This window comes from Bacillus rossius, chromosome 8 (assembly GCF_032445375.1).
Source record: "Bacillus rossius redtenbacheri isolate Brsri chromosome 8, Brsri_v3, whole genome shotgun sequence".
NCBI classification, from domain to species: domain Eukaryota; kingdom Metazoa; phylum Arthropoda; class Insecta; order Phasmatodea; family Bacillidae; genus Bacillus; species Bacillus rossius.
Genome location: NC_086336.1, coordinates 59,538,359 through 59,552,840, shown reverse-complemented (window position 1 = coordinate 59,552,840; position 14,482 = coordinate 59,538,359). Strand labels below are relative to the sequence as shown.

The following is a 14,482-nucleotide window of genomic DNA, read 5'->3' as shown; positions in this document are numbered from 1 at the left end:
TGTGATATGCGTCAAGAAATGTAGTTGAAAACACAATTTTCGTTATTTCTCACGCTCGGAATTATTTTAAAGAATTCTACGTTACATTTCGTGTGCGTGTTTCATATTATAAGCGTACTTTTAACGTGAGAATACATTAATTTGTTCGTTACGAGGTTAGAATACTGAAATACTCACTCATATTTTTTTCTTAATAACTACAAATGATATGATATTATCAGTAGTCACTATATTAACAATCTCAAGAAGACTATAAGTGTATCTTAAATGATGCTGGAAAGAGGTTATCTTTGGCGTCCAGACATCCTCCAGTTATTACGAAAAAACTAAACGGTTATTTATAATGATTAACATGTACAGGAAAAAACTGTTAATGGTATACAAGGAACAAAAGATAATTATATGCAGGAAAATTCTATAAGCATTTGCTAAAGCCTCATGATCTATTTCCTATAACATAAATAAATTTTATATTTTTATTTTACAGATGATTCATGAATAATTTTAAACAGTATTGTTACTGTATTTTTATTAAGAGTTTTTTCTGGAACCATTCAGACAATTTTACTAAATTCCTATAATAAATCTGCTTCTATTGATATTGCTTCTATTGGATCATAACTTCTAGGATATTTCCTTTAAAATTTAAATATCCTTTTTTTTTTTTTTTTTTAGAAATCCTCCGTGTAATTGACTTTCGGTTTTGACACAGAACAGTATTTGACTACTTAGATGATGATTATTACAATGAAAAAATAACTTTTAATTTTTTGTTTTAAAACTTAATTTACGATGTTATAAATGTTATATACAGGGACTTTTTACTTTTAATATTTTGACGAAAATACTGTGACTGAAAAATGAAATAGGATTCTACTGTAATACCCTTGCCCCGTAATCACTTTCCTGTTTCGAATTCCTCAATATAAAACTTTTAAACTTATTTTTACCACCTAACCCCCATCCCACCATAACAACAAAGATGAGTTCACATTTGCTTTACGTGCTCGAGAGAACGTACTCATCCTTTGCTAACCAAATCTCACACAACTCAGTTGGCGAGTTCGGAAGTATAGTTCGTAAGTATTCGTAAATGGCGTGTTTGCAAGGATACCGAACATATTCACTTTTCTGTAAATTCCCGTCGGCGGGCTTGCTGATCCACAGGTCAGCGTGGATGACTTCTGACTCTCCAGTTCCAGGGTTAGAAGCTTATTCGGCTAAAGATGCTTCTAATGAGACGTTTAGTACGAATCATGGCCGGTTAGGAATTGGGGGGGGGGGGAAGCAAATAGCAGCAATCGACTTTACCGAGCTCTTAAAGATCCATAAATAAACTTGGTTAAAGGTCCCTGAATAAGTCTCCCGGCATAATACCATACAAGCATTGCTTAAAATTTAACACTACCCAACTCTTTTCTTAACTTCCATTCTTTCTAAGTGTCCAGACATAACGGCTCTATTCACATTAAGTGAAATAAAATTCAACTCCTTTCTCACACATATACATGTAAGATTGGCATTCTACATGATGCACAGTTGATAAATAATTCGACATTTTTTTAAAGGAACAGTGTGTTTATAACAAATAACACATTTCTTCAAGTTATGATGGTTTTTAATCACACGTAGGGCTACAAAATACTAAATTAATTTAGAGGACATTTAATAAAGCGTAACCCAAAAAACATTATCTTCCGTTTTAAATGATCTAAAGAATAGTATATTTTTACATGATTTGGATAGTCTGGAACTTGTATTTTTGCGACTGAAAATTTAATCAATCGTAAATAAATCTGTGCAAAATCAAATATTTGTATCGTTCTTCATTGTAATGTATTTTATATTACATTGTAGACGTTAAAATATATCAGATAGTTTTCAAACAGTTTGTGTAAAAGTAAAAATAACTTGAAAAGAATGAAGAATCGCCAATAAAGTAAATAGAAACAATTTTCAGAAACAAATCAATCACTAACTACGAGCTGAAGTCGTATTTAAAGGCCTACCTTCCAGGTAGAATTTTTTCGCAGATTCGCGGTCCCAAGAGAATTCACTGCACTGCCTTCTCCTTCCGAATTTCACAGCACACGGTGGTATTGCACAGGGTGTAGGTGGTTACATAGTCAGATAAGACTTAAATAGTGGTGAGCTCGCAAAGAGGGGGTGGGGAGGGCTACGCCCCGCCAATATTGACACGCTGATAGTGACATTACCCAATAACAAGACAGTATCTCCTATCTATCGGAGATAGAGCTGGGACTGACAGTTATCTTAGCAGTTTTCGTGTCATCAGATTTCATATCACTATCTCTAAAGTAATAAAACTTCGACTTTTTTATTCATAAATCTGACAAAGCATACGACAATGTAGACTGAACTGTTTGAAAGTTTTCACTGTGTGTCTAATATGAGTATGAAATCGAGAAATTGGTCATGGTTCACAAAAATTTTCACTGATTTTTCAATTCTTTGTGATACTTATTTTTCCGGTTATTTTAATAAGCCTAATAAAAGTGTATTTAACTTGTACCTCTAATAGCCAGCACGATAATTCACACCACAATAATTATCAGCGTAACGTGAACTTACTAAAGCTTTTATTTTTTCTGGGTAATAATTTCTGGGTGGAGAGTTCAATGATTGTGTACTATACTAAACTTATGAAAGTACTCTTGGAGACTTATTGTACACAACACAATCTAGCCTATCGCAACCAAGATTTTTCTCTGGACACTCCAGTGTACTCATTCACAATAATCCGAAGTCTTTTATTTTTTGTTTATTTATGGGGGTCATCTGATTACAACGTTTAAACTCAGATTTCGAACGGGTGTATTCGTTTGTTTAGCAGAGTTTTGCTTCGCACTGCTACACACAGTGGCTAAATACGAAGGGACCTCCAATATCATAACCAACCACTGAACTACTTTTGCACACTAACTAATTATAAATTTGAGTCATGCCCTGAAACTATGATCGAACCCACGGTGGGGCGTAAAACCCTATAAACAAATAATATATTTGTAGTTTTGTAACCATAGAACAAAGACCATCGAGTCCTCCAGAAATATGCGCCTAAATTGTAATTTTTTTTTGTAAATGGAACGTAAATATTGATGTTAAATTTACAAATATTAGAACATTTTTTTCATTCTCATGAAAACAAATGTATCACTACAAAAACAGTGTTCGCGATTGTACTAAGTTCGGATTCTAAAACCCGGGAATTTATGCTTTGTGTTGTCCCAGTACCTACATTAGTTAAAGTTATTTGTTAACTGTTGCCTGAATAGCTTTCTCAATTGTGCATAATAAAACCACATAAAGTCAAATTACTAAATATTTGATTAAAGGAATGATGCTCGAATTAGAATGAAACATCAAAAATAAATTTAAAATTATGCACCTTTTTCGTAAGAAATACTCAATATTATCTCGAAAAAAACGTATTTCATGTATGGAAATACAACCATAGTCATCTATTGTACAAAATTACAATAGCTTGCTTGTAATATTACAAACTATTTCTTGGCAACTGGTTTCCAAAGGAATATTTTGTAAAAGTACAGAGACTTTTTTTTCTGTATAGGCATTCTTCACTGCGTGCTACTCGAGTGCAGATAGTAAATAAGAGAACGTACAAAATTGTTACTTTGGTTTTCCTTTCTCCCCATGTCCAATCCTCAGCAGAGTTCGACGTAGATTTTCGCTCGTGTCCAACTTTCCAACTGTGTTGATGGATGCATTTCTCTCCATTACTGATCCACTCCATTCCGAAAGATTTCAGGATAAGTTTTCCTTCAGGTGTCCTCACTTCAGTTTAGGTACTCTAATCACAGTACATGTCTCGCTGAGGAATTTATATTGCCTATTTATTTTAGTTGTTGTTCTACGATTCTGTGTACCATCTGGACTTTAATACAATTTTTTTAAATTAAAAATATTAATATGGTTTTTTCATCTGCGTATTTATAAACTTAAAGTATTGCGTTTAAGAAAGTTATAGAGACTTGTGAGTATTATTATAGAGATTGCGTAGCTACAATTGACAAGCTAGATTTTAAAATCTGATGGTTTCAGACTAAATTTTAAAAAGTAACTTGAAATTTTTAACAAGTGAGTTTTTCCGGAAAACGTGGAGAACCCGAAATCCGAAATCAAGAAGGGCCGGACCAAGTTTCGGATACGAGTCCGGATCATGAGTCCAGATAACCACCGTCTCGCTCCTTAAAATTTAATATATTATATTATATAATGTGTGGGTCCGCCATCTTGACGGTTTTTCGGCTCGTGGCTATAGCAGTTTCTGATTTCATGCGCATCGGACATTTAATGTGTTGATTTTAAGTTGTGTAATGCGTGCTTATTTTATTGTATTTTTCTGGTGCATACTAAAATGTCACCTCAACGTCCCTACAGGAGTATAACCTTAAAAAAATTGGTTGTCTGTAAAGTCGGTTTACGGACGATAGTTTAACGTGACAGCGTCATAACAAAACATCGATGTAATGATTGCATACTTTTATGAATAAAATTGAATCATTTTTATTGAATTATAATTATTTTGTATGGATACAAAGGAGTGAAATGAAATCTACAATTTAATTGATAAATTTACTTTCATTTGCACTCATTAATTCAAATATGTTTCTTACTTTAACGAACAGATTATTTTAACTATAACTTTTATACATGTTTGCTATTTGACTTCTTCCAATCTGTATTATTCTGTTAAGGATAGGACGATGACAGGAAAAGTAGGAAACGAATGGGAGTGTTTCAAGTGTAATGTGTCTCGAAAAAGTCAAATCGATGGTTGTTCCAATCGAGTGGAAGAAAGATAGATGCGGCGCAAGCGTACAATGAGCGTTACTGGACACAAAGTAACAGGACAATGTGTGTAACGGGACACTTTTTCGTACGTGCAGCCAGCGTTCATCGATTTATTAGACGTTGTCACGTCAAAATGCAGGCAATGATACTTTCGTTCTAGGGGGAAAATAATGTTACATGTTCAGCGTTGAGGAATATACTTGCGACGCGTTCGCTAATCCTGTTGATCGGCTAGCTCTCAGAAAACAAAAGTACCATTTGTAAACAGAATTATAGTTAGGTTTCAAAAAGGAGAAAAAAATTAACCATTTTCCCCTAAAATGTATACTTTCTGTATAATTGCCATACTCCCTCTCTCGGCCTGAATCTCCCTCTCTCACCCTCTCTATCTTCCACTATCTACCTCTCTCGATACGAACTGAAGAAGTAATTTTCTGATTCAGATAACGTTCATACATTTCTAAGACTGCAAGTTACTTTTCTCAATTCTAAAGCGTAATTTTTGACGTGACAACGTCTAATAAATCGATGAACACCGGCTGCACGCACGAAAAAGTTTCCCGTTACGCACATTGTCCCGTTGCGCTATGTCCCGTTTCGCTCATCGTACGCTTGCGCCGCATCTATCTCTCTTCCACTCGATTGGAACAACCATCGATTTGACTTTTTCGAGGCACATTAAACTTGAAACACTCCATTCGTTTCCTACTTTTCCTATCGTCGTCCTATCCTTAACAGAATAACACTGATTGGAAGAAGTTAAATAGCAAACATGTATAAAAGTTATAGTTAAAATAATCTCTTCGTTAAAGTAATAAACATATTTGAATTAATGAGTGCAAATAAAAGTAAATTTATCAATTAAATTGTAGCTTTCATTTCACTCCTTCTTTGTATCCATACAAAATAGTGATAACTCAATAAAAATGATTCAATTTTATTCATAAAAGTATACAATCATTTCATCAATGTTTTGTTATGACGTCACGATAAACTATCGTCCGTAAACCGACTTACAAACAACCAATTTTTTTTCTATAGCTCTTCTAAAAGGAATAATTTTGTCTTGCGATATTTTCCTTCGTAAATATCCTGGAATACGAACAAGTCACGGCCGATTGCACGTAAACTGTGTTTGGGATACAGCCCATTGCCCACGTATTTATTCGTTGTATACGAAAATAACATATCACTCACCGCTTGAACTACCTGATCACAAAATGTTGTCAACATGTTAAATTTGTTCTGAATAAAAAATAAAATATTAATCTGTCACAGTAAAATTGTATTAATGGGTGCTAGTAGAAAAATCAATTTATTAACTAGTTTTTTTTTTACCTTACTGAAAAAAAATACAGTTTTGCTTAATTATACGCTAAAGAGACAACATGATAATTCTGCAAAAAAAAATTTTAGTGACAGAAAAATTTCGATGAAATAATAATTATTTTTTAACTAAAAAATTGCTTTTTTGTCACTACAAAATATTTGTTACGGTCTTTCTTTTTCCAGTGCAACAAATTATTTATTTCCACAGGAATAATAATAATGTGAAATATTTCCAAACTTATTCATTTTACTTTAATGTTCTTATTGCTGCAACATACGTTCTGTTTCAATGCAATATTGCTGATCTTGTAGATGATTTCAACAAAGATGAATTGGTGTGTTGGTATTTTGGCGCAGTATTTTTATAGGGGGAATTCATAGCGAGCTGGTCCCTATGGAGGGCCATGTTTGGTTGGATGTCTGGCCAATCAGGATGATCCTACTTAGTGTATAGCCTACATCACCAATGATTAGACAAATTCCAAGAAGTAGTTAGTAACTCTTTCTACGAAAACCTACGATCCAAACGTTTGCATTATTATTACAACAAAAAAAATATCATTTCAGCTCTACGCTTCAGCTTTCTAATTAGTTTTGCAATTCTTTCTAAGTGTCAAGACATGCTCTGAATATAAAAATCAAGTCACGATGAAACAATGGGGATCTTTCTGAGATTCAATTCAAAAGTGCGTCATTCACGCTATGATATGATAAGATATAAAGCCGACTTTAAACTGCTCAGTCGTCACGGATAAGAATACGAGCTGTGATAAAAAAAAATACGGATAATAACATTATTACCAACAAAGTTATAAGCTTACATCAAATTTGAACAAATCTCCAAAATACTCTCCTTATCTCCCAATGTTTATTCCGTGATTGGAATAATTTCTGGAAAGTTTTTTTTCGGAAGAGCCTTCAGCTTTTTCGTCATGGCTCTCTAAATGTCGGAAATAGTGTCAAACATTTTTTTTTTGATGCTCACTTTTTTTTCCGTTCTATCTCATTGTATAAACCGGCGTGGCATTAATTTTTTCTGGATTAGGATAGGTTAACTACATTATAAATACTTTAAAACATTGTGGATGGTTGGTTATATTTGGTAAGAATAGCTACATTAAAAATACTGTAAAATCATTTTATGGTTCTTAGCAAATAACTTTTTAATATGTAGCTATCCAGGGCTAGGAAACCGTTTACATGATTTCACAGTATCTTTAATGTAGCTATCCTAACCAAATCAACTGTCCACAATGTTTTAAAGTATTTATAATGTAGCTAACCTAACCTAATTGACCATTAGTTATCATGAGTTAAAATGAACAAAAAAAAACGAAGATGCACGATCGGACGTTTGGCTCTCTCGTCTGTGAAAAAAAGGCTTCCCGTCCAAAAGTAAGCGAATCAGGTAGTGCCAATTGACAAGGAAAAAAAATTTCTCGCTAAGAAATCAACCAATGAGAAGGCAAACATGGGTTGAGCACAGTTATGACTTTGAATTCTACCCTGAGGCCAGACTCTTTATCCATGATGCGCGACAAACACGGAAAAAAAAAAACCACACCTCATTCTTTAGGCTCTGGAAGCTTGACACTATCTCAATGGGCTTATTACTTCAAATATATGTAGCGTCAATAGTTGCTGCTATAAAAATTAATTCACCGTATTTATTTTTTTGATCACACCTCGAAGTTATACTCGCACGCTGACACACTATCTCAGTTTGACCGTGCTTCGTGAGTTTGAATGATACGAACTGAAGATACCCCAGCTGCGATATCCGTAGCTCAGACGTTCAGCGGGAACGATTTTTTGAATCTATAGATATTTATTGCGCTCACTGACTGTGAAATTTTAGTATGCAATGAAATTCTCGTGCACCATACAAACAAAAATCGGGGCGACGGAAGACTATCATACTGGAAAACTACCATAATAACCGTATTCCGCCTGGTCTCTTCGAAAAAGGCGGATAAGTACCATAACTGAAAACTGCCATAATTTTAAATGAAGAGGCGGAATTCTGCCATATTTTCTATACACTCCATGGAATGAGTACAGCTGCTTTTCTCTCGAAGTAGTGTGAAGAATACATCGCTAGATATCGCTGTAAACCCTCTAGCTGTTTCTCAGGTTAAATTTAAAGCTTACAGATAGCGCTTCTGACAGTGATATTTGCAATTACAAATAACGTCTAGATCACGGACGAGAAGAAAGAAATGTTTCCAAAAATTATTTTTATAGGGAGCAGCACTGTATTCTTATTACGATGATTTAAAAAATAAATAAACTAAACTTAAGCATGAATTATTTCACCAAAAAAAAAGTTTACGTTACTACATCTTTAATAATACCCACATTATGTTTCTGATGGGCTGTTGGGGTTCACTATTCGTGGGCTGACTTCACTACGACCTTGCTTCTTAATGTCTGTGGTGCTGTTTTTGTCATCTCGGGGCTGTTACAGGGTATTGTGATTCCAGCATTATGTTTTTAGCATGTGCTGTGAAAACCATTAGAAAAGTATTTTAACATATAAATGTACAGAAAAACAATTGCCATTAATATTATATCAAAACAATCACAATTGTGAATACGGAATAGTGATAGCGATTCATGTTTGCTGTTTAAGTTTTATTGATTAAGTATTTGTGACATTAGGCCTATATTTTAACTGCGTCAATGACAACGTAATCATTTCAGAATATTAATTTATGAAAGCCTTGAAATCAATTTTATAGTAGTTTACCAGGAGAATAGCCTATTCCCCATTTTTTTTTCTTATTCTGAAATGCTTGCTTGTCCGTAAACATATTAATAGTGAGGTCAATGCAGACGACAAAACACAACGCCACAGTAGAGCGACAATATGAAAGGAATTAGCCATGAGCTACAGTAAGGAACCATCCTACCAATTTTCTAGAAAAAATCGGTGGGGCTGTATCGAGAGTCACGGCCGTTGGTTTCACGTGAAACTTCTATGTCAGCGAGTCGCTTTTAATGTAATATTTTAAAATTAAAATAATATAAACGAGACATTGTCTAAGTACTAAATATTTTAATTCAAAACAGATACTAAATGGTAGCTTACTATTCATTTCAATTATAAATCGACGAAAATGTTTAACATTGGCCTGTGATATGATAAATGAGATACCGAAGGCATAATATCAAAATTTATATTTTTTGGTGAACGTACAATCTGTATTGCCCATTGTTGTCGGTTCTATATACACAAACACACGAATCATCGCGCTATCACGTCTGAGTCGTGAGCTACACAGAACAGAATTTTTTTCCTAACCTAAATTAAAACTAAGTGTACCTATTTGGGAGGTCTAGGTAGGGAAGACTCTTGAATGCGTCTCAGGCCGAAGGCTATGTATTTAGGAAAATGTTAAAGAAAGATGATACAGACCTTTTAGTCTGTTCTGTTACCCATATGTTTCGCTGTGATTTTTAAGACGCTTCACGTCGAAACGATATGACAATGGCCAGCCGGGATTTGAACCAGTGTTCTCTAGGATACTAATCTAGTGTCTTACGACTCGGTCCATTAACTTCGATAATGTATCTTTTCTCATTTTCAGATTACCTACGTAGTGATGCCTCATGCTACAGGCGTGAGTGTACGATCATTGCATAACATTACAAATACATAGTTTCCGACTATAGTACTTCGCATGTAGGCTATGATCACATTTCTTGAAAAATTATTGACATCTAATATTATAAGTACCTACAACTATCATAAATTACAGTCACTAAAATTTTAATTCACGTCTTCTGAGTATATCGTGTAGTAGTGTGTGTAACTACATGTGATATTGTTTACACATTTACCATGGGTGTAAACATTATTTGTGAAAGGGGAGGACAGAAGCCAGTCACTCCTCCGGAAACTCTTATACAACGATAATGCTTGAAAATACATTTTTAGGCTATTTGACGATCCCTTAAGTGCTTTTGAAACTCCTGCCATTGTAAATTTTGAAAAATAAAAATTTTTTGTCTAAACAAATCTGGCCACAAATAATCCCCCCCCCCCCCTCTTTTTTCTACTTTCTTGACACTTAGTATTACAGAAACAGGTTCCTCTTTTGAGTAAGCTTCTCTGCACTTATACCTGTGCCTTTTTAATAGAAGTGTAAACACATATACACATAAAACAAATCAAAATAAAGAAAGTCAGTATCTAAGTGATTTTCAAAAACAGTGTAGTTCATTGAATAAAATTTCATCCGACAAACAACATTTCAAATAATAGGTAAATTAATTCAGGATGTAGTTTCGGACATACTCATTAAACTGTATGTCATGAGAAACCTCAGTCTGTTTGTGCCTTCACAAGGGAATAGATCTCTCTCCTGAAACGTCGCAACTGTTGTTGTGGTTTTCAAAATATCTGTGTTGTCGCTCAACTGTTGCTTACGATGTTTGTCTGTGCTGTCGTCGCTGTTTTGTAGCATCGCTGGGTTCACCTGTGTGTCTCTGTATATCCGGGTTTTTTTTTTTTTAATTTTTATCTGTTAAGTTTCATTGTTGAGTTATTCTTTTTTGCCGTTGTGCACCATCAATTCTCTTTGTAAATGGAACAGAAATATTCATATAAACTTAGATAGGCCTATTTGTTAATTTGTACATTTGCATGAAAATAACTGTATCACTACAAAATAGTGTTACCATTTATGGTTTGTGTTGCCCCAGTACCTTCAATATTTAAAAGTCATTTGTAAACCCTTTGTTTGAATAGCTTTCCAGTATTAGCTGCGCATTTAAAAAAAAAAAAAAAGCCAAAAGTGAAATAACTTGATTAATTTTCCTTTGGCTTTAAAACCAAACAAATAAAATGTTATACAATAACTTCATGCTTGTAAGAACACACATATTTTAACTAAAGACACTCTTTTAATATCTAACATTTATTTCAAAATAACTTTACCATCGACAGTGCAAGCTCTTTACATATTTTTTTTACTAGTCTTAAGTTCTATATAATTATTGTACAGCGGGACTGTAAGTTTGTTTGCAGGAAATAAACTAAAAAAATTGCCAGACCAGTTATTGACAAATTATATTTCACTGTAATGAAATTACATAATTCATGCTGAACGAACAACATAAGAAAACATAAATTTGTTCGTCACCGAGGTTAGGTGTTACTGCACGTGTTAATGACACACGAAACTACAGAAAACTCGTGGAATAACATCATTTCAGTGTTAAGAAGACTGCAAGTATCCGCTCTACCACTCTGGTTCTGGGGTAGAGCGCCTGCCTTGTGACTTGTAGGACCCGGGTTCGCGCCCCGGTTCCTCCAAGGCGGATTGCCCAGACAAAATGGTGGCATTTTCTCTGGTAGGAATACAATCCCTTGTAACAAGTCAGGCTACCAAAGAAACGGTGGGTGGAACAGAAAAAAACCTTCCAGGTGGCTTCCAAATGGGGAGCCCGTTTCTTTTCTCGGGCTCCCCATGCGGTGGCCATTCCGGGGGTTTCTCCGGGGGAACGGAGTTTTGCAAATATATATTTTTTTTTTAGTTTTGTAGTGTTTTTGTTTTTAGTAACTGTAGCATTATCATTCCAACATGTTATAAATAAAGCTCAAACAAACATTTAAAAAAAATTTTGCTTTTGAACATAAAATATTTGAATTAAGTATGTGGTTGTATACCGATGTTGTGTGTTCAACAATTTATCGGTATATATTTTCTTGAAGTATTATTGACATTTGCTTTTAGTCACAAACTGATACCTTTTTATAGGCACATGAATTTTATTCCTAACAATATTATTTCTGAAAAACAACGTAGTTTTCAATCAGGAATATCGTCTTTAACACACACATATGTGTGTGTGTGTTTGTTAATTATCTTACAAATATACGCTTTGCAGTCAAATTTGCAAATGCAAATCAATTTCATGAGTTAAGGTGTTCCGCAAAGTAGTAGTTTATTTTAACTAGGTACTCTTTAATATTTAATAAATGATATTCCAACTGTAATCGGAATTTATACACATATATGTGTGTGTGCGCGTGCGCCAGTATATCATCTAGATATAAATAAAATATTCTATTTATTTCAACGTGAGCAAAGCCTTTTATTTTTCCAACCCAATCTTATTTTTAAAAAGTTATCAATTTTAGGCCTCGTCAAACAATACGTGTGGTATATATTTGTTTTAATTATCTTACAAATAGACCCAGGGGTCCACCCAGCCCCACCCTTGTGAGGGCCATGATTGTCGAGGCAGGCGTGCTATTGTTGTAACGGATCGTGTATTTGAACCTGAACTGACGAGACAACAGGGCCGGGAATCGAAGCCGACCGGCACCCACACATCCGGCCAGGCGCTGAGTAATCGTGGCAGGTTGCCAAGTGGTGCGCGCGTCCCACCCTAGAATGCGCTGCCCGCCGGCGTGCCAAGTGTGCCGCAGGCGCGCGTGCTTGCTCGGCCCGCCGCTAGAATGCGCCAACTGGAGCACAACATGGTGGACGGACTCGCGCCAACTGACGTTTGGATTCGCGCCTCGCGACTAGGAAAACTACGTCATCCACAACATCTGACGACGCTTTTTTGAATTGTAAGTGTAAACAATTTGTTTTAATATATTTCAATGGCATTACGTGAGTAAATTATCATTGAACGAAGCACATACGTAATTGTAATAGCCTACATAATTTTTTAGTTTCCGTGGTCGTATTTGAAGCCGGGTTTTAAAACTACGCAAAACGAAAGAGTTAAACAACGACTTTTTGAATAGTCATTTATAAACTATGCGAGACAGTAAAATGCAAAACAAGCATCAGCCAAGGTGCCAACTTTCAACTTCTCGCGTTTCCGCCTTCCATATTTCAAGTGGAGTGTTCCTATAAGTTTTAAAGTCGCTGAAATTAATGTGCTAGAAGGCCTCAGTGTTGTTTCATTGTATACTTCACGTCGTCAAATTGTTTTAAGGCCCGTCTGCAACAGTTCGAACTTGTGGGCGGTCTGTGTCCTTATCCGCCTCTTTGCACACCAAATATATTACACTAAGTGGATATAGGTATGTTGAAAATATTTAAGGCAAAACATCGTTAAAGTAAGTAAGTTAGGTGTTCTTTTGCGCACCTATGTCTGTCTCTGTCTAACCAAGGAGCGTATTACTGTATATTAGCTCCATGTGTCTAACAATGTGTGACGTCACTCGGGAGGTATTTTGCAGTAGTAGGTGTACGGAAATATACGTAAAACTGTGTTACATTTGGTTCAAACTGCGATTATCAACAATAATGTTGAAATATTTCATAAAAATTAGAGGAGACAACTGATACCTATAATGAGTTTAATTGCCTCATTTATGTCTAAATAATTTTTATAGGTGTATTTTTTTCTTTCTCCGTCCGACATAGGTTTAAAATAGAAGAAAGCTACGAGAGCATTTAAGATTATTTTTTTCAGTTTTGACTAAAATACCTCGAAGTGGTTTTGTTTATTGTTATTTGAAATACCTTTAGGTACATCACAAATTTCGCTTAAATAAAGTTATATATTTTTAGCAGTGACTCCAGTTGATTGTTATTTGCTACGACCGTGACGAGTACAATTCGTTTCGAGTAGGTAGGTTACATACGTAATAAAAACGTTTAGCCTATATATTTATACATAAACTGATTGTAATAAGAAACTACTGCGCGGGAAAATAATAAAAGGGTAATTTTAAATACTGAGAAATATATGGGCCTATTTGGATAGAGTACCTTCTTCCAAAAAAGCCACTAGTTTCAAAATCCAGTATAAGAAAATAAATAATCTGTCATCCTTGCAATGTAAAACATTACAAAAAAATGTTTTCTCTTTAGTACTCATTTTAAAAATCTTTTAATATTGAATTTTTTAAAGTTTTCAATAATTCTGACTTTTTTCTTTTTTAGTTTTAACTGCAAATCTGCCACCCCGCTTCCCTGAACTCAGCTAACACGCTTTACACTTACCTACCTGCAACTTCTTATCCCTATGTAAAGTAATTGTAGTTTCCTAGAGAACCCAGTTCTCCCCACGTTATAAATCGTAGTAACATTATGCAAATGAAAATTATTTCTCAAATATATGAAATGGTAAATTTATATTTACCATAAAATTGTTTTGAATTAAGAACCTCTTAAAAAAATGCATTGCGTGCGAATTGCCTCATCCAATAATCTTTAATGAATTATAACGACATACTCACGAGATTTGAATTGATTTTCAGCGATAAATTAAATATTTAGTTACTTTGCTAAGTTAATTCATCAAATTCGAAAAGTAAAAGTATAATATTAAAATATCACTTCTT

The 14,482-nt window shown here is 34.5% G+C and overlaps 1 protein-coding gene across 1 annotated transcript in view; it reads right to left on the bottom strand.

Annotated features, from left to right (window-relative positions):
• The window catches only part of LOC134535043 (uncharacterized), a 63,064-nt gene extending 60,966 nt beyond the window's left edge, over positions 1–2,098 (bottom strand). The window contains exon 1 of the mRNA XM_063373879.1: positions 2,010–2,098. The gene's annotated coding sequence lies outside the window, so the exon portion shown is untranslated. The remainder of the gene's footprint in view (positions 1–2,009) is intronic.
• Positions 2,099–14,482: the final 12,384 nt, after the last annotated feature.